The 27323-nt window shown below is 37.3% G+C and overlaps 1 long non-coding RNA gene across 4 annotated transcripts in view; it reads right to left on the reverse strand.

The window, feature by feature from the left end:
* Window positions 1-25529, reverse strand: part of LOC140635177 (uncharacterized) — a 48266-nt gene extending 22737 nt beyond the window's left edge. The window contains exons 1-5 of one of the 4 annotated variants that reach the window (XR_012032513.1): window positions 25417-25529; window positions 22956-23028; window positions 5615-5751; window positions 2454-2525; window positions 1008-1214 (exon numbers count right to left, since the gene is read on the reverse strand). This is a non-coding gene — a long non-coding RNA (uncharacterized lncRNA). Of the gene's footprint in view, window positions 1-1007; window positions 1215-2453; window positions 2526-5614; window positions 5752-11903; window positions 12003-22955; window positions 23029-25416 lie in introns of all 4 variants that reach the window. The other 3 variants (XR_012032515.1, XR_012032512.1, XR_012032514.1) reach the window with 3 other exon arrangements.
* Window positions 25530-27323: the final 1794 nt, after the last annotated feature.

A 27323-nucleotide genomic window follows, 5' to 3' on the forward strand; every position in this document is an offset into this window, starting at 1 on the left:
GAGATTACATCCATTTGTGCAGAAAATAAGTGCCATGGACACCAAAGACTTCTGTATTAACCTCTCTCTCTCTCTCTCTCTCTCTCAATTTCTATATCCTCAATGTTCATAACAGTGCCTGACACATGGAAAATACTTAATATATATTTTTTAAATGAGCTAATTTATGTATCATAGATTAAATGGATATTTACTGTCTTCCCAGAATATTATAATTTAAATAGTTGACTTTCATCCTCTTTGGGTCAGTGTCTTAGCCCATTTGGGCTGCTTTAATAAAAATACCATAGACTGGGTGACTTAACAGGTATTTCTTTCTTACAGTTCTGGAGGCTGGAAACTCCAGGATCACGTTCCAGCAGACTCAGTATCTGGTGAAGGTCTACTTCCTAGTCCATACAACCATTTTCTCACTGAAAAGTCACATGGCAGAAGGGGCAAGGGAGCTCTCTGAAGTCTCTTTTATAAGGACATTAATCCCATTCATGAAAGATCTATCTCTTTGACCTAGTCATCTCTCAAAGGCACCAATTCCATGTACCATCACATTGGACATTAAAATTTATGTAAGTCTGGCTAGGCTTTTATCAATTATTAATTTTTTCAAAAATTCAGCTCCTGGTTTCATTGATCCATTTTTTTTTTTAAGTTTCTATGTCATTTATTTCTGCTCTAATCTTTATTATTTCCTGTCTTCTGTTGGCTTTAGGCTTTGTTTTTTTCTTTTTCTAGCTCCATTAAGTGCAAGTTTAGGTTGTTTATTTGAGATTTTTCTTGCTTCTTGAGTTAGGCCTCAAGTTGCATATACTTCCCCCTTAGGACTGCTTTAGCTGCATCCCAGAGGTTTTGGATTGTGTTTTCATTTTCATTTGAATTTTAGGGAAATAAACATCCAGTACATGGTAGTCAGTTGCATATTCAGTCTAAACTCTCTCTCTTATCCACATAATCCTAGCTAACATATGCCTCTATGCCAACTCATATATTCAAGTCATGATTCAACCTGCCTTTTCATAGCAGAGTACATTCCGGGTTTTCATCTAACAATGTCATCCTCACTAGCTGTAGATCACTTTAAGCCCTGTAGAATCTCCTTGCACATAGGAGTTTGGAATCCATGCTCTTTGATACCATCCTGAATGACAACTGTTTGTCTTCTTGAAGATCTTCAGTTTCAGCTTCCATTTGGCTTCAAGGTGATGTTTTATGGTAGTCTATTTTGAAGTACAAGAAGGTAGAAAATTAAAAGAATAAAAATGCAGTGCTCTTTAGAATAGTACTCAGTATCCTATTCAGTTTAATCTAGAACTATCTTCTAACAGTGTCTTCCCTGACCATTCTGCAAGCACTCTCCAATTTCAATAATCTGAGTTTCTTCTTATTTTCCACAGTAATTGTGTTTCCCTTTTGCCCGTACTCATCCAAATCCTGCCTTATCTCTTAATGTCACTCCAATACCTCCTTCCTCTACAGTAATTTTCCTGATTAGGAAATTTCATTTGCCTTTTTTTTTTTTTCCCTATTAAATAGGTACTTCCAATGTACCAAGATAAACTCTCACAAGTAGCAGTGGTAAAGCAGGCACAATCTTAATTTTCAAGAAGCTTAGAGCCCTAGGGCAAGTGTAAAAAAGTGAGAGGAACCACACAGATTCAGAACTGTAGGGAATTCAAAGGAAGGGGAGTTGCTTAATTCTTGACATTAGAAACCATCTTTGAGTAGAGTTGTGAAGAAAGAAAATGTTCTTGATTACGCAGATATCTGAAGGTCATATCAGATGGAACAGACTTTATGAAAAAAATCAAAGCAGAATTTGAGGGACTGCAATTCATTTGATTTGACTAGTCCTTTAAAGAATTCTGAGAAAGTGTCAGTCAAAAGGTTAGACAGGTTAACTAGAAGTAGTTAATGGAGGAACATTAATGCCATTCTAAAGAACTTGAATTTTGTTCTGGAGACATGAGGAAGCAGTGAGGAAACACCTACTTTAAAATAAATGGGATGATATAAAAGGAGCGGTGCTTTGAGTGAAAAATGAGAACAGAATGGAATAAACAGTAATCTAGCTTCAGGTTATAAAGAGTATCTAAGGCTCGCCAACTCTCCTAACAAGATTACCCTTACAGCTAAGACACCCATAGTCTATGTCATTCCTGAAACCTGCATAAGGATTTAATTCTGAGGGAGATCATAAAGAAGAAACATTCCCTTGAGGTTTCAGGTATTGAAAGACAGTACCATTGAGTGTGACAGGTCTCACATCTCTTTCTTCAATACCAGCTGAAGTATGAGCCTCCCAGGTCCTCCATCATCACTCAGGCTCACATATGGTTTGCCTAATATATTTTACTATACAATGTAACTCTTTTCTCCATCTCCCATCTCTTTCTGACCCTCTAGATCATTCTAATACGTTCTTTGGAGAGTGCATGCTGCCTGGTATTGGATCTTACCTGGCTGCACCACTTAAATGTTGTGTGATCTTAAGCATGTTACTTAACATCTCTGTGCCTCAGTTTCTTCATCTATGAAAAAAAATCAACATACAAGATAACATGTCTGCTGTAAGTATTCAAATTGTACACATAACACATTTGGAACAATAATAGCAACAACATAAAATTATAATAACATCCCCCTGCGATTGAGTGAATGCCCAATGAGTGGTACTTACTATTATTAGTATCTTCCCCCAAAATTCCCATATTATAAAATTTGAACTTTTTTGACCTTAGTAAAATTTTACTATCTTCTGAGAATATTACTTACACTGTTGGAATCTCAAATGGTGTTTTGTTTGGCTTTGTTTTATTTTGTTTTGTTTTTCTTCTCACACACACTGCATATCTCAGGTGTCTTTTTTTAATCCTCTTGCCAGTTCCATATTATTTTTGTTTTGTACATTCTCTAAATCCCCAATCCTTTGAAGTATGAGCCACCATACTTTATTACTCACAACTCTTTCTCATTACTGTCTTCTACAGACCTTATAGATCACCACTCCCTCCTACACCATTAATCACTATGTTTTCCTGGCTTCTCCATTATTTCTCTAGCCATCATTCTTGGCAATTCAATATCTATATTGGATACTTTCCTGTCAACTCCTTGACTTCTTCTACTCCATGTTAGCCTTGCACTCCCATGGTTATAGTCTGGATTTTGCCATTATCAACTACAGCTACCCTAGAAACTGATTTCGAGCACAGCACTTTCTGACCTTTACCTTCTCTTAGCTACCTTTTCACTCTACATCCTCACTTCAACAGCTCATATGATATGCTACCATTTGCTCCAACAGTTCCTTCTCTTTTTCACAAATCTTTATTTTTTATGTATTTATTTTTAAAGATTTTATTTATTTATTCATGAGAGACACAGATTGAGAGAGAGGCAGAGGCATAGGTAGAGAGAGGAGAAGCAGGCTCCATGCAGGGAGCCCGATGTGGGACTCGATCCCACGTCTTCAAGATCATGCCCTGGGCGGAAGGTGGCGCTAAATTGATGAGCCACCCGGGCTGCCCCACAAATCTTTAGACAAATTTTTTGTCTAGAAAAAAATCCTTCTGAGAACCCATCCCTTACTTCACCATCCAAGAGATCTGCACTTCCCCTCATTCTCCTTCATCTCAATCAATGATTGTATGTGTGATTTTCGCACATTTTAAACATAGATCACCTGGAGTAAATGTTCTAAAGTGTAAATCATTTAATGGTACTTCTCTGTCTAAAATCCTTCAATAACTGGCTATTACATTTTGCATAGAATATTAACTCCTTTCTTTGACCTACAAGGTCCTCCATGGTGACTTCTGTTCACTCTTTCCCCTTATCCCTCAGTCACAACGACTCACTCACACTGGCCTTCCTGGTATTGGTAAGCAGCTTAATCCTGCTTTTTTATCCTGTCTAAAGCTTTATCCTTGAGGTTTCCTTACCTAGAATCATTTTCTCTCAGATTTTTTTTAAGCCTTCCTTTTTAGCCTCTCTCAAGTCTTTACTTAAATGTCACCTCCTCAGTGAGGCCTTCCCTGACCACTCTTGCTAAAGAAACCTGTCCTCTACCCCATTATTACTTTCTTTCCTCTCATTCTGTTTTTTGATCTTGCTCTGACTTTTGATCTAGCATTTATTAAAAGAAATAATACTCTTTATTCCTTCTACCTCCATGAGAGGAGCAACTTTCATGGTTTACCACTTTATTTTTGGTATATGCCAAGAACAGTCACTGCCACCGAATAGGGTTCAATTAACACTCTTCTTTTTACATGACTGACTTGCTGACTGGCTGAATGAATGAGTAAATGAATGAGATTATAGAACAGATTATTTAGGAGACTCTTGTTAATACTCTTTTAACTGTTACATCTAAAAATAATAGCTTTTTATTAATTAATTATATAAATAGCATTTTGTGACTTTTTCTGTATTATCATTAGTAATTAACTTGTTCTTTTTTTTTAACTTGTTATTTTGATCTGTATGTGTGCAGATCAAATATCTTCAGCTCTAGGACAAGCACGCCCAATATCTTTTTCTTCTTGATAACTTTAAATATGAGGCTTATACTCCTCTGGGCACAAGAAATATTTATTGAATAAATCAGTGATTAAAAATTGGATACAAAGACAAATTTGGAGGATGTGGAGGAAGTAGCATACAAAAGAGGAGCAGAAACATCTAAAGGGACAAAGAAACAGTTGCTAGAATTGAATTATGTGAGAAATAGAAAGTTATTTGGCAAAGAACAGAATCTTCTAGCTTTAGTACTATTGATGCTAGGGACCAGATCATTCTTAGTTGTGGGTAGGGCTAATAGCCTTCTCCCTCATTTGTAGCAATCAAAGATGCTTCTAGGTATTTTTGAATGCAATCCTAGCAGGCAAAAATCATTTCTAGTTGAAAACCACTGACTTTTGTAATAACTGTTGAGAAAGGCAGTCTTATGAATGTGCTATTTAGAACTCTGCTAGGTCATGTAAGAATGGCCCTTGAACCTGAACCCTTCCTTTAATAAGAGATAGAGTCCACACAGCCTGTGCCAGGCTTTTCACCTTGGTCAGGCTATTTCATTTTGTGTGGGAATGTCTTTCCCTATTTCAGACTCTGAGTGTTTCTTTGTTCTGATCAATTGTGCCATCCAATGACCCTCAGGCACACCCTCAACTTTCAGTATTTCAGACTCTATGGGAAAGAAGTGAGTCCTTCTGCCACAGCACCAGAGTGGTGCACATAGGACAAGGGACCTACATCAACTGTTGGGGATAATCTGCTTGTCATAAGGGGCCAGTGCACACCATTGAAACTGATCTTGCTCTCTCTCCTCTTTATTACTAAAAGCATTTTCCTTCTGGTGTTAGATGGTAGTGTATTTTTACCAGTGACTCCAATACCAAAGTGCTATGGGCAAAACAATCTCTAATAGCTGGTATTGTGATGATTTTTGTTATCCTCCATGTAGTTGAAGTTCTCTTCTGACATTGGTTATGGGTGCATAGTGTTCTGTTTGACAATAAGCAGCAATGGCACATGGCTCCTTGTTGCCAAGCACATGGTTGAGGAAGAATTTGCAATATTTACTAACTTCATATCACTGGAAATAAATATGACTTACTTTGGTAAATGAGATGAGACAGAAGTGATGGTGTTTCAGGGCCCAGGCCAGACCTCAGGAGGCCTCATTGTTTCAGCTTGCTCCCTTTCATCCCTACCAGTGCCATGAGAAATGCTTGCTCAGGATAGCCCATTGATCTAAGGAGAGGATGAAAGACTTGTAGAGCTCAGCTACGTGTAGCCCATTAGCCTAGGTCAGCTTAATTTTTTTTTTTTTTTTTTTTTGGTCAGCTTATTTTTAGTGAAATATATGTCTTTTCATACTCATGGCAAGGTGACTCACCTAAGGACCCCATCTAAGTTGGTCGGCTATCCCATAAACTCCTTTGAGCCCCACATCTGCAACTTACTCTGCCAGTTAGACTTAAACACAAGTGGCAGCAAGGAGCATTTCACATCCACTTGAGACAAAATTGGATTTGGGGTAATTGTAGCATATTAACCATTTGAGTCAGGCCATGTTTTTATTCTACTTCTTTTAGAGTATTATCTCTAGACTATATCCCTTGATTTATGACCTCAGTTGCAAGGCCAAGACTTGAGATGGATAAAGCACACACAGAGATCCATTCTCAATTCCACCATACAGTGGAATCCCTGCTCTCTGAATCCCTAATAACAATTGTTACCAATACCTAATACTTTATTTTCTCCATTTCTTCAATTGTTCTGCTGGTCTCCTCCCAATTAGATGCCCTATTCTTGACACTAATTTTAAAATTTTATGATTCTCCTACATCATTAGTAGTATACCCATTAATTAGTACAAAATAGGTGCCTAGTATATAGTCTTTATTAATTTTATATAAGTGACTATAATATTTATGCAAAATAATCTGATGGAATAGCTACTGGCCTGAGTCAAAAAAATAAGATGACTCCATTTCAAGGTCACAGTGGTGACAAGGAAAGTATATATACCTAAGACTGAAGGTATGGCTGAATTTGTGTCAAATTGAGATGTTTGGGGAACCGCAAAATCTTAGCTATGTTATTATGGACATCTGCTAAGAATGCTAAAGGTAAACAATCACCTGAAAGATATATTTGCTTGCATGTAGTGGAAAACAGCAGCTCATTAGCTCTCTGCTTAGCTCGTTAACTCACCAGCTCGTTAGCCCTCTGCTCGTTAACTACTTAGCTCTGATTAGCTCTGCTCACTTCCTCCTCCTATCACTCACAGTGTGAATGAACTGTAAATCTGCCAGAGCAACAGATGGCCATTCCAGGTCCAGGGAGGGAGTTCAGGAGGTGGGGGATGAAGCATTCCCAGATTTTTCTGACCTTGAAAAGATTCCATTTTGTTGAAGTTTGTGAGTTATGATTTAGCTTCATCAATAAAGAAGCTGGCACAGTTTTATTTTAAGATGCAGAAGAGTTCACTTAAATGGATTCCCTGGGATGACGCAAATGTGCAATTACAGAGCCATGTTAGGCTTGTCGGCAGTGGTCTACACAATACAACGGACTTTAACCAAGAGTATTTATAATGAGTATTTATTAATGGCTTGTCCCATGCTCAGCCCTGTGCTGGACACTTGTGAGGAATTCAAAAGATGCTTTTTAAAAGAACATATGAAATATTTATATATACAAACTACTAAAGCAAAATAAATCTCAGTTGTTAATTAGGAATTCAATTGTATGGTATAGGATATATGCACTATGGGAGTTCAGAAAACATTTTGATTATCAATACAAAAAAAAAAAAAAAAGATTGCCCAATATGCAGAAATTACAGATGTGGCTTCCATTGCCTTAGTAAACAGATTGCCACATTATCAACATGGCTGTAGCCAGGCCAGCTCTTTAAGAACACATTTGATTACCTGCACAAATAATACCCCACATCTACTTGCTACCAGCTATGAAAGAGACTATTGATGATTCATGTATTTTATTTTTTTAATATTTATTTATTTATTTGAAAGAGAGAGCACGAGCAGGAGAGGTGGAGGCAGATGGAGAGAGAATCCCAAGTAGACTCTTCACTGAGCACAGAGTCCAGGGGTTTGATCTCAGGACCCTGAGATGATGACCTAAACTGACACCAAGAGTCGGACACTTAGCTGACTGTGCCACCGAGGAGCCCCTGGTGATTCATTAATTACAGCAAAGTTATTGTGCCTCCAGGTAGCCAAAACTTGAAAGGCATATATTCTCTGGAAATGATGGCAAATAAAACAATGTCTTGGAGTCTTTTTTTTTCATCCATCTGCATATCCATTTATCTATACCTGTAATAATTCACAAAGCAATTGAGATAGTATCTACTACTAATAGGCTATTCTAAATGTGTTAGTTATATTAGTAGGTCAAGTAAGCAGAGGTAGTAGAAAGGATAGTTAAGTTTGGTAAGGTAGAAAAAGATACAGGAAATACAGAGCTAGGATTGGTATACTGGGAGAAAAAGCTGGGTAGGGCAGCCCAACAAAATTCCTGCACATTGAAGAACAATTGAGAGCCTGGACACCTAAGTGAACCTGTCTTGTCAGGGGTGGGAGACAGACAGAAGTGTGGAGGGTTCTGGTAGCCATTTTTATTTGCCTGGCCTTGCAGTGGACGTCTACTCCTATCTGCAGGGATGGGCTGCCACCAGCCAGGTCGCCTTTGCCTGCTCGGCAACCCCCTACTGATTTTCAGCCATGCAGATACAGTCTGTTTTGTTGCTACCTCATCATCACAAATTTTTTCTTAAATTAAAAAGAGAAAGTAGCAAAAATGTGAGACCTTTCTTAGATGCCTGGGGCTCTCTTACTTCTGCTGCAAGAACTTTTGAAAAAGAAAACATAAACAAAATATATTTCCTGTCTGCCCATAACAAACAGAGACTAAAAATACTGTTACAACTGTACAATAGTTTAAGGTCAATGTATTCCCTCTTCGTGGCTATGAAAACCTGACCCGCATAAGGCATTAAAATTCATAACACATGAAAATTAGGGAGTCCTGGAAGCACTTTCTTCTATATAAGTACAAATTTTCTCTGCCTACATCTAGCATTTAAAGGAAACCATCCAGATAATTAAAATGCCTATAAATGAAATGTCAAAGTTAAATGTTTTTTTTAAGTCTTAATGCTTAGGCAAAGTGAAACCTTTATTCTAAAATAATACACTTTAAATACTAGCAGTATCTTGTGAGGGAGTAGAATAATTAAGGATTGCCACAGAAAATGGGTCTACAGGTCTATGTGCCGCTCCACTCAGTAAGTAACCTTTATGAAGGAATGCGATAATCAGTGTGTATTTTTTGTCCTTAAATACTGCCATTATTTTAAACATGAATCTAGCTCCTGTGGATAAAGCTAACCATACAATGCACAAGAAGTAAATTAATCACACAAATAGAGAAAACAGAGTTGTTGAGTTAGGCAGATTTTGATTTGGTTTTTGTGTATCTGACTTCATTTTCTTCCTCCCTCATATTGCATGATCATTGTTGTTTGTTTGTTTGTTTTTTTTCTTTTTATCTTCTTGAGTGTGCCCCCCTCATCTGAGGATAGTCACTGTGTGAGAAATGCCCTTGTGAGCTCTGACTAGGTTTGGGGCATGCATGATACATCTGAGCTGGGAGACAGTTGTAGTATAATCCAGTCCCTTGGTCATGATGTAGATCAAACAGGCTGTAGAACAGGCAATCCCCTTTTCTAGATTCTATAAGGTTTAGGTCAAACTTTTCACACACCACACTAATACAAAAACCTACACTTCAACTCTATGGCTAGCCCTTTGAATGCTAGGATAATTGACCTTTCCACCCTTTGCTCCAGTAGGTGAAGCTCACTAACCATCAAAGCTGATCTCATTCTCAGCAAAGAAGCCTGACATAGGCCCAGGGTAGAGTCTGAGCAGAAGATAAAGAACTGGGATGGTGTAATTACTTAGATAGTTTGTTCTGGGATGACACATATCATCTCAGGCCCCACTGATATAGATATTGATGTGCTACTGCACTGGTGTGTCCACTCCTACCTCTCTGTGATGCCAATAAGGCAAGACTACAACTTGCTCAGCTGCTAGGAGCCAATAGCAATTGACTTCTCCAGTGTTTTGTTCGTGGATAGTGGACTTCCCAACAGGAAGGAGCAAATAGTTTGGGGGACAGTCCTTAATTTTTCAGAAGATAATCCTGACTAAAACTGGTTCTTTCTTCATCTAGACCATTTTCCAGTTTCCTCTTGATGGCAGCATCCTGGAGATCAGGTGTAAGACCAACATCTCTAGTCATCAGTGAGAGGATCCTGTCTCTGGTTGAAGCATGCTATATATATTTCTGCAATTATATTTTATCTGTTTGTTTAGAGTTACTTTCACTCACTCCTCCTTGAGTGGAGATGGTAAAAATGGTCAATTCTTCTTCCAGGCAATGCATTAAAAAGTGAAGTCAAGCCAGGTTTTTTTGAAAGGGAGATAAAAGGTCAAATATGATACCTAACTATTAGCAGTCTACTTGACGTGAGTAGTAAGGGCTGATCCTAATAAATAGGGACCCTCTCCATGGGCCCCCAAACACAAGCATTTGGCTGATTCAGCTCGAGGGGGCCATAAGTGGTACTGTGCATCACTGAACTAAAGTTGTGCATGTTTAAACATGCGAGGGCACAGAGATAATTAAGTCTCAGCTTCTGGCCTCTTTTTCTATTGAAATCACACTTCAGTTTTGGCATGGAAGAGCCTAGAGCAGATATTCTTTTTTTTTTTTTTAAGATTTTATTTATTATTCATGAGAGAGAGAGAGAGAGAGAGAGAGAGGAAGAGACATGGGCAGAGGGAGAAGGAGGCTGTCCACAGGAGCCCAATGTGGGACTCGATCCTGGGCCCTGGGATCATGCCCTGAGTAAAAGGCAGACGCTCAACTGCTAAGCCACCCAGGTGTCCCTAGAGCAGAGATTCTTAAGAGCAGAATGGTATCCCTTGATTCATGTGGAGCCTATAGAATGTCTCCTCATCTTTCGTGTCTCTACCCCACTTACTCTCCAACAGACAGGCTGTAAGAACTTGCAGTGAATACATACCCATGTGCCACTTACTACCTACTTTGAAAGACTGACTAGTGAAATCTCAAATATGAGAGGGGAAGATATTATATATTCACAAAGAGTCTGGAGGAATTATCTTCCTTGTTAGGACTTTTAAGGTGGCCCTAATTCTTGGTCCCATTCATTATCTTTTTCCTTTTGGTAACATTCAGGAATGACATCCTTTGATATCTCTTCTAGAACAGATATAGCAGTGTTTTAAGATAACTTGATGGATAATGGAAAAATTAGTCTTTACGGGTTTTGTTCAGTGTTGAGAGGTATGGCTAGCATTTCAGAAAGGTCAAAATTCAAAAGAATTCCAATGATTTTATTTACTTATTTTTTTTAGATTGTATGTATGTATATATTTATTTGGAGCACATGCTGTGCACAGGGTTGAGGGGCAGGGGAAGAGGGAGAAAGAATCTCCAACAGACTCCCCACTGAGCATGGAGCCCAACATGGGCTCAATTTCATGACCTGGAAATCGTGACCTGAGCCAAAATCAAGAGTCAGATACTTAACCAAGTGTGAGCCACTCAGGAGCCCCAAAACAATTCCAGTGATTTTAAAGGCAAACTGGAAAAGAAATACACAAGAAGTCACAGCAAAATCTACCTGCTTATGCTGCTCTTCAAAGACAGCTGATACAGATTGAAAACTGGATTTTTCTACCTTTTGTATTTGCGTTTTGCTTTAGTTTTGATTAAGGAGAGAGTAAAGAACACGTAATTACTCATAAGTTTTAAATTATAATTTTACTCACTATTTTAAACTCAATTATCACTTCAATTTTTTGTAAAGGCTGTTCCTCTTGCTACTACTCTGTGACACATGGTTCAGTAAACACTTGCTCTTCTAAAAAGTGCTAGAAGCAGGACACGAACGTTTAGATCATGACTTCTGCCAGTGGCTTATGAGCAAGCAGTTAGGTGATTTGGAATGATTGCATATTGGATGTCATATTGAAACCATCATCCTTCTGGACCTTCCCCCACTTCTCTTCCCGTTCCTTACTCCTGTTTCCTTAATTACTGAATTCTACCTACCCAATTTAAGCCAGATCACTACAATGTCTTTTACTTCTTAACTCCATACAACTCACATCTAATCAGTTACCAAGGCCTATAAGTCTTAACTGCCAAAAGAATCTCAGCCTTTTCCACTCGGTGTCATCCCTGTGACCAACATCCAATCCAGTGTCAGTCCATCTCCAGTACCATCACCAATTACTAGATTCTTCCAAGGCCTTTAATTTATTGCTTACCTTCCTGCTCGGCCCGCCTGCAGTCTTCTTTCTATAACCAGGGAAATCTTTCCAGTCTTTCTAAAATGTTTCCAACACCTGTCAAAGGTTTCCCAAAGTCTAGGAATCAGAACAAAACTTTGTAGAAGCATTTGTAGGACCCAGGCTTTGGTGTCCTACAAGATGTTATGTTTTCATATGTCTCTAGCCTCATTATTCGTCACTACTTATTTCACGCTACCTGATAACATACCATAGGATTTCATATTTCTCCAAAGAACCATATTCTTTTGTTCTCATTTATGCCTATGGCTCCCTCTGCCTGGAACACATTTCACCTTTCCATCTCCTCTGCTTTGCCCACTTCAGGTCTCGTATTCAGGAACTTTTCCCCTGAAAAACCTTCCTGATTCTCCCACTCTGCTTCATTTCTGGAGTAGCTACCCCTTTTATGTGTTTACAGGGTCCATGTGTTTCTCTTTTCATATTCACATTATTCATTGTAGTGCACCTGTGAACAGAGTATGTGTAAAGACCTTGTTATCCCATTTGCTCCTTGTATCCCCAGTGGTTAATCCAGAATAGATATTCACCAAATATATGTGTATAAATTAATAACCCCACTATAAGCTCAGGATCCGCCAAACACTTCCTTTTTACTGTTTTCTTGAGTCCTGAGAGAACAGACACTCTTCAAACCCAAGTAATTCTTGTTTACCTAGACAACCCCATTAAAACAGGTAATCATATAATAGTAATAATAATAATAATAATAATAACAGGTAGCTCGTATAATAAAAATAGAAAAATTATTGTAATCCTTTGTCAAGGATTACACTAGATGCTTTTGATTGTTCTATCTAGTGCTTAGTAGGATGAATGTACTCTCTATTTCATCTCCAAGTACTCACAGCACTTCTGCTTTGGAACTAAAACACAAACTCATCTGACTGACTCTGAAGCTTAGGCTTTTAATATTCTTTTTGCTGGGGATCAGCCTAAGTCCCCCTTCTTTTAGTACTGCTGACAGAGTGAACAAAAGGAAACATTGAAGAGCTACAAAAGCACAGGGCTCAGGATCAGAAGACCTAGCCTCTAATCCTGCTCATGAGCTGAGGTAAACATTCTCATCTCTTACAATATGAAAACTGAAAGAAACATAATGATTTTTAAAAATTTGTTCCTCAAACCATTATTCTATATTAAGTAGCCCAAATGAGACCATTGAAAATATTTATTGTCCCAAGCTCACAGGTTTCCTTACTGTAAGTTTCCAGTTTGGGCTATAGACAGTGTGTACCCATCCTGGGCATACTCCCAGAGCATGCCTTCCCTGAACCAATTTTTGGACACTCTGCTTATTGCTTTAGTATTAAAACAATATTGTTTATACCTTGTTGATCCACACAATTCTAGAAGGCAAATATGCTTATGCTTATGTATTCTTCTAACATCCTGCTAAGAGCTTTGTATTGAAGAAGTATTTATAAATATTTATTGAGATACTGATTATTAGTAAAGATTCTTTGAGTGCTAATATCGGCTGAGAAAAAAAAATGACCATCAAAATACTCTTTGAGCTCCATTCTTGAAGAAAACCAGTAGTAAGAAAGCAAAGCTGAAATAATTTTTGAATTTAATGTATTAAAATGCCCTCAGCAGTGATCAGATTTCTTGGTTTCCTGAAAGCTCCTTAGACTCTGTCATTTGGCATGTGGAGGCATTTTGCTAGGCAGGATTTGCCTTGTTCTTCTGCGATAAGCCATAAAAGAGAAACTATTTTGCTAGCACAATAAAACTCTTAGCATAAACATCCTTTAAAAAAATCTTCCATTTGATTGTAGAGAAATTATTTCAGTATTAAGATGGATTTTTTCCTAATAAAAATGCTACAAAACTTCAAAAGTTATTTGCCTCCTCTAAAAGTTACTTCCATTAGAAGTTCAATTTTGCTGGATCATAAGATAATTTCATTCTTTGTTTGGAATGTTGGTGCAATAAAAGAAGCACTTAACTGCTGCACTCTGTACCCAAATCTTTTGCTGTCTTTTGCCAGTCATTTGTTTTCTCAGGGCTCTATCAGGCACCATCATTCACAAGCCCTCTAGATCAAGGTGAAAAGGAGAAGCAGATAATGATAACATCTTTTGATGAAGCTATCTTTGTCCCAAATCGGTCCCTGATTTAAAGGAAGAATTGGTTAAACAGTTATAGATTTTAAGTAGATACGTAATTTTCTAATTTATTGGAAAGGATTTGAAACAATAATGCAGGAAATTCAGGGGAGAAAAGAGTGAAGGATGACAGCAGAAAGATTCCTGCTTGAGTTAGAAAGGGCAGAATATTCGTAGGAATCTTTTACTGTTTTAACCCATGCTTTTATTTTTTTTAATTTTTTTAAAGATTTTATTTATTTATTCATGAGACACACACAGAGAAAGAGAAAGAGAGAGAGAGAGGCAGAGACATAGGCAGAGGGAGAAGCAGGCTCCATGCAGGGAGCCCGATGTGGGACTCAATCCTGGGTCTCCAGGATCACGCCCTGGGCTGAAGGCGGCACTAAACCGCTGAGCCACGCAGGCTGCCCACCCGATGCTTTTATGCTGTGTAGAATAGAAATCCATTGAGCTTATGTCATTGGAAATGCATATTGTGACTCAGTGGAAATGACATCAATTTGGAAATGACCAGGATAAAAAAGGTAACATGACACATTAAAGCTCAAATTATTTAAAAGATGTGAAATAGGTTCTTCTGTCTTTTGTCCATATTGGTTTCTTCTTTCTCCTCTTCCTTCTTTTTTCTTATGCAGAGGTTGAATTCCAGAAACTGACCTATACCCACCCCACCGAATAGAAATGAACTTCTCACTTTTCATAAAATGTTTGGAGAACTTTATTGTTTCTTAATACAGAGCACTTTTATACCAAGGAATCATTGAATTAGGGAAAAATGCTTGCATTTTGGATTTAGTTAGATGTTTTGAATCCTGAGTTAATTGGGTTGTTATTTGGAGCAGGTCACTTCACTACCTTGAAGCTCATTTTTCCTGTTTGTGTAATATGATTAATAAATTCTACTACCATTCAGATACGTATATACTAGTGTTTAATAAATAGGAGCTAATGCAAAAGAGAAGAAGCCCACCTCTGCATTGATTGAAGGGACCCTGCAGGCTTTCATGGCACTCTATCACACAAAATGCCGATTAAATAACAAAGGAAAGATATATGTGCTACTGCAAGAGTGTAAAACTGAAAGGCAGAGGACATCGGGCTGTAAAGTCACTATGAGGCACTGGCTTGATTGGGGTGGGGAATACCATGGGTAGACAAACAGGACAGCTGATGGGTTCTAGAAAACTGTGTCAACTTCCCAATTTCACCGCCCTAATTTCTTCCCATGGGGCCAAGCCTTGATCTCATTGTTGCTTTCTGGCCTGGCCATACTCCATGCAGTGCCTACACAAGGGCTCCTTGATTGGTGCATGAGCCACTCCAGAGCAGAACAAACCGTGTCACTCTGACAATGCTCTGTACCGTAGCAGTCAGCTTTGATGTTTAAGTTCCTCCTTAACCAAATTATGAATGCTCTATTTCTCTCCATTGCCACTGTAATGAACTTTAGCAATAATTATACGCAATGCTCCCTGAACTAGATTTGTTGTCTCCTTTGCTGCCCATGATGTCCTGAGTATTGCAAACCCTGGAGACAATGTGCAATATAGTCGGGTGCAAAGACAAAGTTTCACCCAATTGGGAAGTGCTGTAAGGAATAGAACAGATCAGAAACTGGTTAATGAAGATAGAGGAAGAGTGGCTTATGTTTATATAATATTTGGAAAGTTTGAAAAATAACCTCAATTTTAGTTGCATTTTCTCAAGTCTTTGTGATGTCAGTTTCAGGCAGTAGACTTATCAGTGTAACTATGATTGGATGCCTTTGGGATAGCACATTCCCTGGCAGTTCTGTGAAATCTGTTTTACTGTGTCTTTCATCTATATGGTTTCAATGCACTTTCACCTGGTACAGATCCCTCAGTGCATTTGTGACAAAAAGCACAAGTATCCTGATTGCTTATTCAAATATTTCCTACTATATCCCACTAGAGGTAGAGGAGGTAAGGCATACGTAATACAAAGAAATTATTGTCAATTTTGACTTAATTTATTAATATTTGAGAGTTAAAATCTATTTTAAAAAATAAAATATAATTATTAAGAATTCAGCTTCCATTGTCCTGTTCAAATTTTGTCATTTACTAGGTGTGTGATCCTTTTTTTTTAAAAAAGATTTTATTTATTTATTCATGAGAGACAGACAGAGAGAGAGAGAGGCAGAAACACAAGCAGAGGGAGAAGCAGGCTCCATTCAGGGAGCCCAACGTGGGATTCAATCTTGGGTCTCCGGGATCAGGCCCTGGGCTGAAGGATCAGGCTAAACCCCTGAGCCCCTTGGGCTGCCCCAGGTGTGTGATCCTTGATGAACTAGTCGCCAGTTTCTCATCTTTTAAATGGAGATAATATAATCCACTTCAAAAAACAGTAGTGAGGGATCCCTGGGTGGCGCAGCGGTTTGGCGCCTGCCTTTGGCCCAGGGCACGATCCTGGAGACCCGGGATCGAATCCCACATCAGGCTCCCGGTGCATGGAGCCTGCTTCTCCCTCTGCCTGTGTCTCTGCCTCTCTCTCTCTCTCTGTGACTATCATAAATAAATTAAAAAAAAAAAAAAACAGTAGTGAGGTTTAGAGCACTGAATATAGAGTCTGGCCTATATTAAGAACTAAGAATATGTTTCCTATATTACAATGTGCCTTGACTTACTAGACTTACCACCTCTTCCTTATTCTTTTTTTTTTCCTTCTAATTTCTCTACATTTCTTTACTCTTCTTTTCAATGAAACTCTAATAAATGGTGGCTAATATCATATACATTGCTAAATGATTTTTATGTGCTAATTTAATACGATAATCTCACAAGTTAGTGCTATCATTATGAAATTTTATAAATTGGGTAGTTGAGGTACAAAAGTTTTTGCTTAACCTGGATGAACACTGATTTGCATTCAGGAAGAAATACATAGTTCTGCTCATTAGTATTATGCCATATTGCTTCTCACCTTAATATTTTTAACTTCACAGCAAGGCTTTATCTTAGGTTATAATGCAACATTTAAATCTCATTGGAAATGTGATTTAGAGCTTTAATTTTTTTTAATAGATTGTGACAGAAAGGAGAAATCATGCATGTCTGAACTTCATGAATGAGGTGATGATAATTAAGAAAAAAGATACTAGAGGCTATACCAAGTGTTCCCTGAGCCTGTTGTAGGTGACCAGGGCCTTCTTTGGATGAAGGCAATGGACTCTCCCTCTCCAAACAAACACACTTCTCCCAAGGTTATGAAGATAAAACAGCTCCATACACAAGAAGTGCTCTAACTGTCCTTCCTTCTTCCAGTCAACCACTGCCAACCTTGCAAATGATAGAGTACCATTTTAGCACCTGCTTCAGGCTAGGGAAATTGTGTCCCCAGCCCTGTCTTTCAGTGATTGTCTTGTCTTTCTGGAATTTCATATGACTGCTGGAGGTTTACTTAAGTCTCTTCCTGTAGGATATAGTTATACTTTTGTCAACTCAACGGTACATAAAGTTTGCTCACTCTGCAAGAAGTTGCCTAAAACAAAGCTTCAGATGTTGGGGAGAACTGAGATGCTGATGTCAACAGATGACAAATTAGATGCCTAACAATGCAAGAATCCTTACGGTATAGATTTTAACATAATTATCAATACATTCCTTTCAGCTATTCTCCCATTTTAATTGCACACAGTTTATGTCTTTGTTTTATGTAGCTATTTCTATGAGAGGAGAATGGAAGTAGCAAGATGAAAATGAAAGAATTATGCAAAGGAATCGAAGTCTTGCCAAATACAGAATTTGTGGTTTCTACTTTGTGCATGATTTATGCATGATTACATTTTTCAGTGTATTATCCTGCAAGCTACTTCATTGTATAGTCCCAGTTTGTCTTTCTGGTGTCTGTATTTGGATTGAGACAAATATGCTTCTTTTATTTTTATTCTTGAAGCCAAAAACTTTTTTGGAGAGATATGGAGTTTCCTTATTTTAGATTTAAGCACTATCCTTGATTTTTAGTATTATTCTTATTTGACCTGATGTTAAACTATCTCACCATCCTGGTTGATCTCTTCCTAACCTATGCAAAAGATAAAAGTGGATTCACTTAAAAAGCTGAATCCTCTTTTCTTCTCAGGATTAAATTCAGAATTTTTCTCCTTTCTGACTTAGGTGGGTCAGCAAAGAGGAAGGGGCCAAGACTAGAAACTAGGTTGTACCCCTAGGTACTGTAGGAGGCATGGCTGGAAAAAAAGACTGATGGTAGAGAAGATCGTTAACAGCACATTTCACCACCTAGATTTAATAACTACTGGGCTGAGGAAGGCAGGTACAACAAAGTTGTATATTGAGAAAAGGGATGTTACCCCAAAGTGGAAAGAAACACATAATTGAGGAAATAAATAAATACAAGCAGGCAGACACTCAGGATTAAGGGATATGTTTGTCAACAGAAAACAGGATAGGCTTTAGGAATCCTAAAAGGGCTTGAATACATCCTGCCTCATGTCAGTATTAGTCTTGGCATTGGAAAGAGTAGGTATAAAAGTTAGGATCTAGCATGGTCCAATGGGAATTTTCTAAAACTCATCTACATTCTAGAGATAAAATCATGAGAGAAAATATCCGCAGTTGTCTGACCTTCAATTATTAACTGAAAGAAGAAGCCAGGAACTAATGTTCTGTAATCATACTTTGTATCACCAGTTTGAAATTGTTATGAAAAATGCAATATTCATCTCCTCTCTCTGCCTGGACAGCCAATGGCCCACTCCCCTGGTAGCATGTCTGTTCTTTTTTTCATTACCTATGTTCATGTGCTTCAATTATCCTTACCTTCCAGTCATGACTATTCATGCTTATCTATATCTTCTTGACCTACATTAATAACACTTTTCTTAATAATCATATTTTTATTGAAGTAACATACCTATTCTTTGGTGCCTATTGAAGACCCATGCCATCAAACCTTCTTCTCAGGTATATTTCTCATTAAATCACTGGAAAAGTCTCATGTTTTATTTTCTTTGCCTATATGTCTGTTTTGTTGTTATTGTTCTTTTAGAGCTCTGGAACATCCAGATAACCTTTGTGAAAATGAATTCTTTCCTATACTCAACGTAATTCAAGACCTAAACTTAAGAGAGACTGAGAGCTACCCAAAATTCGCACGAGGACCAAAGGGAAGGGAGATACAGTTCATAATCTGAGTGGCCTGTAGTCATCATGCCTGGGTCTCATATTCAGATGTGGGGCCCAGGCAAAACTAGTTTTTCAAAGTCCCCAGATGATTCTAATGTTAGTTAACCTACATCAAGGTTAATCCCCATTCTTAATTTTCTCTGAATATGTTTAGACTGAAAAGATTCTTGTTAACTAGCTGAAAAGATCAATTGACCAAATCCAAAGAAAGAATGGACCTTCATATTCAGTGTCTTATATTGGAAAATTCGACATATGTGTATGTGTGTGCACACACCTGTGTGTGGATGTGAATGTTATGTGTTTCAAAGAAGGTTTATAAACTACTACAAGCAACAAAAATTGAAGAAAAAAAAGTTGATTTTGAATAGGCAAGTGCTACACTTAGATATATGCAACCAAAATCTCGAAGCATCAAGGCGTTGCCAGGATGTCAAGCTCCCCCATTTCACACCGTAATAATTAGACTGATTATTCACAACACCTGCTCTAATTGTTGTCCTTAATGCTTCTGTCTGCTGGGGTAAATAACTAGTATCTTGATATCAAAGAGCTGACACACAGCAACTCCAGAAGAAAGATGGAACATCTGCTTTTGTTTGGGTCATGACTAACAAGGGTGTAGCAGGTTGATGAAAAAAATTGAACTCTGTTTGCCCTATCTCCCTCTCACTTTCTTTCTCAAAGATTTTTTCCAGCATTTTGTCTGCAGTGGGGCACATATTTTCTCTTTAAGTGTCATGCATGAAACAGAGCAGTGAGACCTCATGTAGGCTGTATACTAAAATCCATAAGCAGAAATAGTGCTCAGGAAATGGGCTGATGTCTCTGACTGCAAGATATGCATGGTGAATTATGGCCATCTCCAGGCAGGAGCTCAGGTGTCAAAGTGGAAACATGTGGTATAATCTTATTAGTAAAATTTCAATTCAGTGAAATATTGGATTCATCTATACTTTTGCTAAATGCAGTCTTGCAATGAGAGCAAACAAAATAGTAAGAGAAAAATATAGGCAAAAATAATTTAAATGCACAGTGAAAAGAGCAACAGTAGCAAACATACAATTCGAAGGTATAAAAAAAAGGATACTGGAGTAGGGAATTTAAAATAAAAACATAATAGAGGAGAACAATCATGTCTTCCTTTAAAAAGAATCAAATAATCATTTTGCAATTTTTATTCAAAATGTGAAAAGGAAAAAATACAGAAATTCTGGTTATTTAGAGAAAATGAACACTAAAATCTTAGGGTTCTCATCAGTTAGGGTTCAACCACAGAAATAGAACCAGTAGGATGTATAAAGAGATTTATTGCAAGGAATTACATTATATAATTGTGGGGCTGGCTAGGTAAGCCCAAAGTCCTAAATGGTAGGCCATTAGGCAGGGCAGATTTGAACATTAGGGCATGAGCAGAAGATGCATTTTACAGGTAGTTTCTTCTTCAGGGAAAGATTTTGCTCATAAGGTCCACTCAGATTATACAGGATAACCTCCTTTAAAGCTAAGTGGTTACAGATACTGATCATACTTATAGATACCTTTATGGCAATACCGAATTTAGCATCTGATTGAATTAGCTGGGGATTATAGTTAAGTTGATACATAAAACTATCTTAGTCCACTTCTTGCCAACTTGGTTCTCATGCACATCTTCTTAAACTATATTAAAACTCTAAATAAAGGCAATAACAAGATCATATTTCAACCTAACTTGATGCTATTGCTCTACATACATTGAAAACACACTAACCACTTATCCCAGAAGAGGACACAAAGTTCTTCATTCCTGTTCTTTTCAATATTCTGTAACTTCAATACTGTGATGTAAAGTTAACTATTATTACTACACCTTATTTTAGATGATAAGAGAATAAAAGAGAAACTTTGCTTAGTATATATACTGATTTATAACAAAATAAGGAAGAAATACTCATATCCATTACAGTTTTCATTTCTGCAAAAGATCACTGCTTTTCGATTTAGTTAGATGTTTTGAATGGAGTTTGCCAGTGGAGTTAGCAAAACTCTTCATTCTGGAAGAGTCGGGGCCATTAGAACTCCTCCCTTAATTAAGTTAATGCAGTTTTCCAATGCCTTTAATCCTAGAATGTGGTAGTTTGAAAAGATGCCCTAAGAATCTTCTGTGTTGTAAACATAATATTCCTTACCTCTATTTTGTAGTGGCAACCCAGTTTCACCCTGATAATAGGATCAATTACTCCTGTCAATACGGTAACTTCCTTCTTTGCCTAGTGATTCAGAGGCACAAAGAGCCTAAGGTGACCAGGTCACAGTCTCAACTTTCAGTTCAAAAAACCATTATTTTGTGCTCTGATAGAAGCATTCTTCTTTTTGGTACTATGACCTCTAGGTAAGCACAGTATAATTTCAAGAGAAAAGGAAGCAAACATTTTAATAAAATAAACATTTTTAAGTTATCAGAAAATATGAAATATAATATAAAATATCAATATTGCCTCTCTAGATTCTTAATAGTTACTCTTATCATGATATATCTATCTTTAACCTTTTATTTTTGAGGTATCGGGTTCTTTTATTGAAAGTGTCTTTCTTCTAGGTAGCATGGAGTTCTGTTTCCACTTTTCTTCAATACGGCAATCTTGTCCCTTTAATTTAGATATTTAACCTACTCATAATGTTATTATTGATCTGGGGTCATTTAAACCAGTCTTTTTGCTATATGCTTTTATTGTGGTATATTTTTTTCTTTGCTTTCTTTTCTTCTCTTTTCCTACCTCCCATTAGATTCCATTTTATGGATTCCATTTTATGTTTTTGTTAGCTCCTTAGCTATAATTTGGGGAAGGGCAGTGTTATTCTTGTGGTTGCTTTTTCCTTTTCCAGCCTTTGGATTATTGTTGTTATACATTTTATTTCTACATATGTTATAGATTACACAATGCATTTTGTTATTTTTATTTTAGATATTCGATTTTTAAGTATTTATTACAATAGTTACCATTTTTAGTGCTCTTTATTATTTTTGGCATATCTAGATTTATTTCTAGTACTATTTTTCCCTGTCTGAAGGAATTTCTTTAATATTTTTTGAAGTCCAGGTCTGCTGATGATGAATTCCCTCAATGCTTGAATTTCTGAAATAGACTCCACTATCATTTTTGAAAGATATTTTTACTGGGTATGGAATTCTAGGCTGGAAATTTTTCATTTGGTACTGTTGAAATTTTGCTGTGCTGTTTTTTGGCTTGAATTGCTTCCAAACAGAAGTTTCCTGTCTTTATTTTCTTTATTCTCTTTATTCTTTTGTATATGATGTGTCATTTTCTTATTACTTTCAAGTTTTTTTTTCTTTATCACTGGTTTTAAGCAATTTAATTGAAACATTTGGGCCTCACTTTTAAGCTTTGATGTTGGCACAAGAGCAACATTTATCCAAGACCTTATCGTTTTCCCTTTATTGAGCCAAATCCTTTTTCATTACAATTGTCCCATGAATTATGAGATTTTTCTATTCTGGCTGGCTGTGATAGGATCTGTTTCCACACCTATGAAAGTTTTGAGTATTGTTTTCTAAAATCCTTTTGAGCATTTCTTTCCTCAGTCTCTGTTAAGTTTCCTCAAATGTAGTTTCAGTTCTCAGCTGAAAACATGGTAATAACCCTCTGCAGAGCTTCAAAGTTTTCCTCTGTGCATCTTCCCCCTCTGTTGTATACTACCCATAAATCTACCTGTGTTATCCTCCTTACCTTCTCAACTTTTTATCATCCACTTAGGAAGACTTCAGGGCTCCACCATTATTCACTTTTCCTATGCCCAAACCTGGAAAAATTTTTCAGGAAGTGAGCTGAGACAGTTATTAGGGCTCACGTCATTTGTTCCCTGTTCCCTATGGATCACTGTCCTTTGTCATATTCTTTTTCTCAATTTGTAATTGTTTCAGGTAAAAGAGTAAATCTCATCCCTGTTTACTCCATCTTGACCAGACCTGAATTTTCCATAATTAAATTTTTACATTAAAGATATATTTTGAATGTATTTTGAAAGAAAGAACCCACATAGATTTCTTAAAAAGAAAAAAAAAAAAAAGAGGGACTCCAGGGTGGCTCAGCAGCTGAGCATCTGCCTTCGGCCCAGGGCATGATCCTGGGGTCCCAGGATCAAGTCCCACATCAGGTTCTCTGCATAGAGCCTGATTCTCCCTCTGCCTGTGTCTCTGCCTCTCTCTCTCTCTGTGTCTCTCATGAATAAATAAAGATCTAAAAAAAAAAAAAAAGAAAGAAAAAGAAAAATCTTGGTTATTTGTACTGTCTCCCATTATATGGAGGTGGCATACATATTTTAACAGTCGTGATTTGGGATTAATTTTGATACTTTTAATAATATTTTGGTGGACACTTTTCTATGTACATAATTGTTAACAAGTCCAATTATTCCTAATGGGATTTTTCTAAAAGTATATTTGCTAAAACAAATTTTAAGGCCTTTAACACATATTGCTAAATTGCCCAATTTGGTCAACCTTCAGATGATTTGTGAAGAATGAATAAAGTGGTTATATTTGTGTTTGAGAAAGAAGAAACTCACAGTTATGTTAAGAGCTATTGATGGTCAAGAAGCAGGGAGACAGAGAAAAGAATTTGAGTTAGAAAACCAAACAGCATGAGAGATGATGAGAATCTGAATTAGGTATTGCTTTATGAATGCAGAAAGGAGGGAGGGATATTGGAAATATCCTGAGACAGAATCCACAGGTTGTGAAATTAATTGGATGTTGGAAATCTCTATATGATTTGGCCATGGACTAAAATAGGAATTACCTAAAGCAAGGAAGTTTTGTATGTGGGGGAGCATCTGTTTGTTACTTATTTAATCTTTGTTGGAGTTAAATTGCACAGGAACTACCCATGGTACAGTCAAATAGTGATGGCTAATAAAAAATCAGTTTAGGTGTGAGATCTAAGCTTGAGACATTATTTGAGTATCTACATAATTTGAGTAAATACATAGAAATGGAAATCAATCATGATGTCCACCACATAAGTGTCATTTTTACTGGGTAAAATGTCTGGAGTGAAAAGAGAAAAAAGGCCAAGGAAGGAATTAAAGTCACACATACATTCTGAGTATGAGTAGAATCAAAGAATGCTGAGAGAACGTAAAAAGAGGAACCTGGTAAGCAAAATCGATGGGAGGAAAAACAAAAACTGAAAAGGGATACACTGTCCATAATATCAAGTACTTGTCTAGAGTAATAAGTACCAAGGAATATCTTGGGATTGGGCAATTAGCTTAGCAAAAGTAGTATCAGCTCATTTGGGCAGGCATCTGGTTGTAGGAGTAGATGACAAGGCTTTTAATATCAAGAATGTATTAGTTGTATGGGACAAAAGTCAGAGAGATGGCATTGTTTCATGTCTGTCAGGTCCTAATGTCCACCATGCCATTCTTGTCATGGTGAACTAGGATAAGCTAGGTCCTGGTCTGATAGGCTGGTAGCATTAGGGTCGATGCTGAGAGATTTAGGGTAGAATGTTCAATGTAACTTCAATTTGATGACAAAAATTTGTGGTGACAGGTTTTTTTTTTAATTTTTATTTTTATTGGGTAGAGGCTGCAGTGCACATAGATGTAAATGGGTCATCTTAAAGCTGTAGAATCTGGAATACCGAACTAGATTCAATTAAAATAAGATATCCTGAATATTAAATAAAAAAGATTACTTTAATAAAAAAGGTGGGGGGAGGGAAGGTAAGGATAGGAAGGCAGAGAGTGAAGGGACAAAAATGCTCCGAGTAGTTCTGAACACTTATTTCTTACAATCCATGTAATGAAGGAAAATTACTTATGAATAATGAATTCATATGATCAGGGTATTTTTTTCCTTTTTTTTTTGGAATTATAGAAACTGTGTATCAAAAAAATTAAAAGGGATGGGTGGGTAAAAGGTAAACAGGTATCAAAGCGGTTTTCATTAATTAGAGAGGCTTTCAGCAAAGGGCAGCCAGTTGTCAGATTCTTATTATCAATTCAGCAGATAATGTTCTAAAATATACAGCTAATTTTTAGTCATCATTTTAGACATGTCACTGTAAATGTGAATTTTAGTGCAATTACGTGTCACACCTCAACCACCTCTGTATCCCAGGAGTTCCCTAATGATCAATGTAATTCCCAAGATTGCTAAAGGAATTAATAATAATTACCTACCTATAGCCAGAAATGCAGATAAACCACCTGCTTTTCCCCTTCCAAGTTCATTTCTTTCTTTTGTTTAATCACACAATGAAACAATTATCTTCCATTTATGACATCACAGTCACTCCCATAGCAACAGGCATCTTCTATCACTTCAGTATGGGAATAATCAGAAAGCAGATACAAATTTTTGAAGGAGAAAGAATGTATTTATATATAAATACCCTAACAACTAGCAATTTCTAGGAGACAGAAATAGAAAAGAATAGGAATATCTCCTAGATAAGGGTTTCCTTTTAAATGTTAATTTTTGTCTGACTGTAAACTTCATCTTTTAAACCCTTTCTCCCATTATTATCATCATACCTTGAGTGCTTACAGCTGAACACCAGTTCACTGTGACCTTTCTGAAATCGCAAGCCATCCTTTCTCTTTGTCACTGTGATAATGGAATGGATCAGATTCTTCCTGCAGACATTATAATGGAGTTCAACTGTCTATGGCATACACTAATGAAAAATGTTAAACCTTTCTTGTCTCCACCATGTGCCGCCACAGCACACAGCAGATGCCCTGCCTGGAGAAGCCCATATGGCAGGCTGGTATTGGTGATATTTCCTGTAATGTCAAGGGAGCCTGTTGTATGGAAAGGATGTTGTGTGTACCATTTGGAGGCTTAGGTACAAGTGCATTGAGTGAGAGCCACTTTATCTGTCTGCCTGTCCCTCCCTCCACAGTGCTAGCTAGAACCTCACTGGCAGGCAAGTAGGCCTTTCTGCTGTGTGATTCAGAGACACTGGAAGCCCTTTCACTGCCTCCTCTCCATAAACACAAATAGTACCTACCTCCTTATAGATGTCTGATGATCCTTTAACAGTCTGTAAAATTTTTTCACTGAAACTGAAAAATAATATCTTAAATGCAAACATTGAGGCATGGACACATTCTGACTTCAATCCTCATTATATAGATATCAATATAAATCATGAGTATTAGTTCTGTTCCTCAAAGAAAAATACATCATGGGCTATGTGCCATTAAGGGAATGGGACAGCTAAAGTAGGGTGAAGTGAGGAGAGACAAAAATGTTCTTTTAAAATTCATACTTACAGCCACTGCGTAACAATTATGTTGTTTCACTATCAGGTACTATTACTCATTGTCCACATTATTAAGCTAGGCATTTAAGGCTTGTGAGGTGATGAACCCCATGAATGAAAAGGACCAAGAGAAATGAACAGATTCCATTAAACACAGGGAGTATCGTGGGTGGACACTCAGGACCCATAGATATTATATCGGTTACAGTTTACTTAATTGAGCCAAGGGGATACATATTTAATAAAGGATAATAAATTATATAAAGCAGAATGATGGTGATGATGATAATACAGTGAGCATGCTTTTGCTAGTCTTTTCTAACTCCTTACTGGAGACCCTGGATGCAGAGGATAGAAGCTAAACCAAACCTCTGGTACCATAGCATTGTTACCCAGAAACATGATGACATACAGTTTCCAGACTTCTCTGGATGAAAAGCATATATCCAGAATCATCATGGTCTGGGCTAATTTTATCATTACTGTTCCTCTAGCCCCACATTGTTGGTATATTATTACAACCTTAATAATAATGGTCTGCATCTAGTCCAGTCCCATCATGATGTGGTGACTAGCATGCTGCCTTTTTCTTTCAAACCACAATAGTCCAGGAGGGATTGACCTGGCATGCTTTGTCACAACTTATCAACTACACTGTGGTTTAGTTTCCTCTTCAGAGACAGACTCAAATTGCATGTATGTTTGCCAAGTCAAAAGGCCAAGTAAGGGAACTATGTGAATAATTCCACCTAAAGTTCCACTGTTGGCAAAATAGTACGCATAACTAAGGTGTTTGCATTTGTTTTACCTATGTTTATG

Source organism: Canis lupus, chromosome 6 (genome assembly GCF_048164855.1).
Source record: "Canis lupus baileyi chromosome 6, mCanLup2.hap1, whole genome shotgun sequence".
In the NCBI taxonomy this organism is placed as follows: domain Eukaryota; kingdom Metazoa; phylum Chordata; class Mammalia; order Carnivora; family Canidae; genus Canis; species Canis lupus.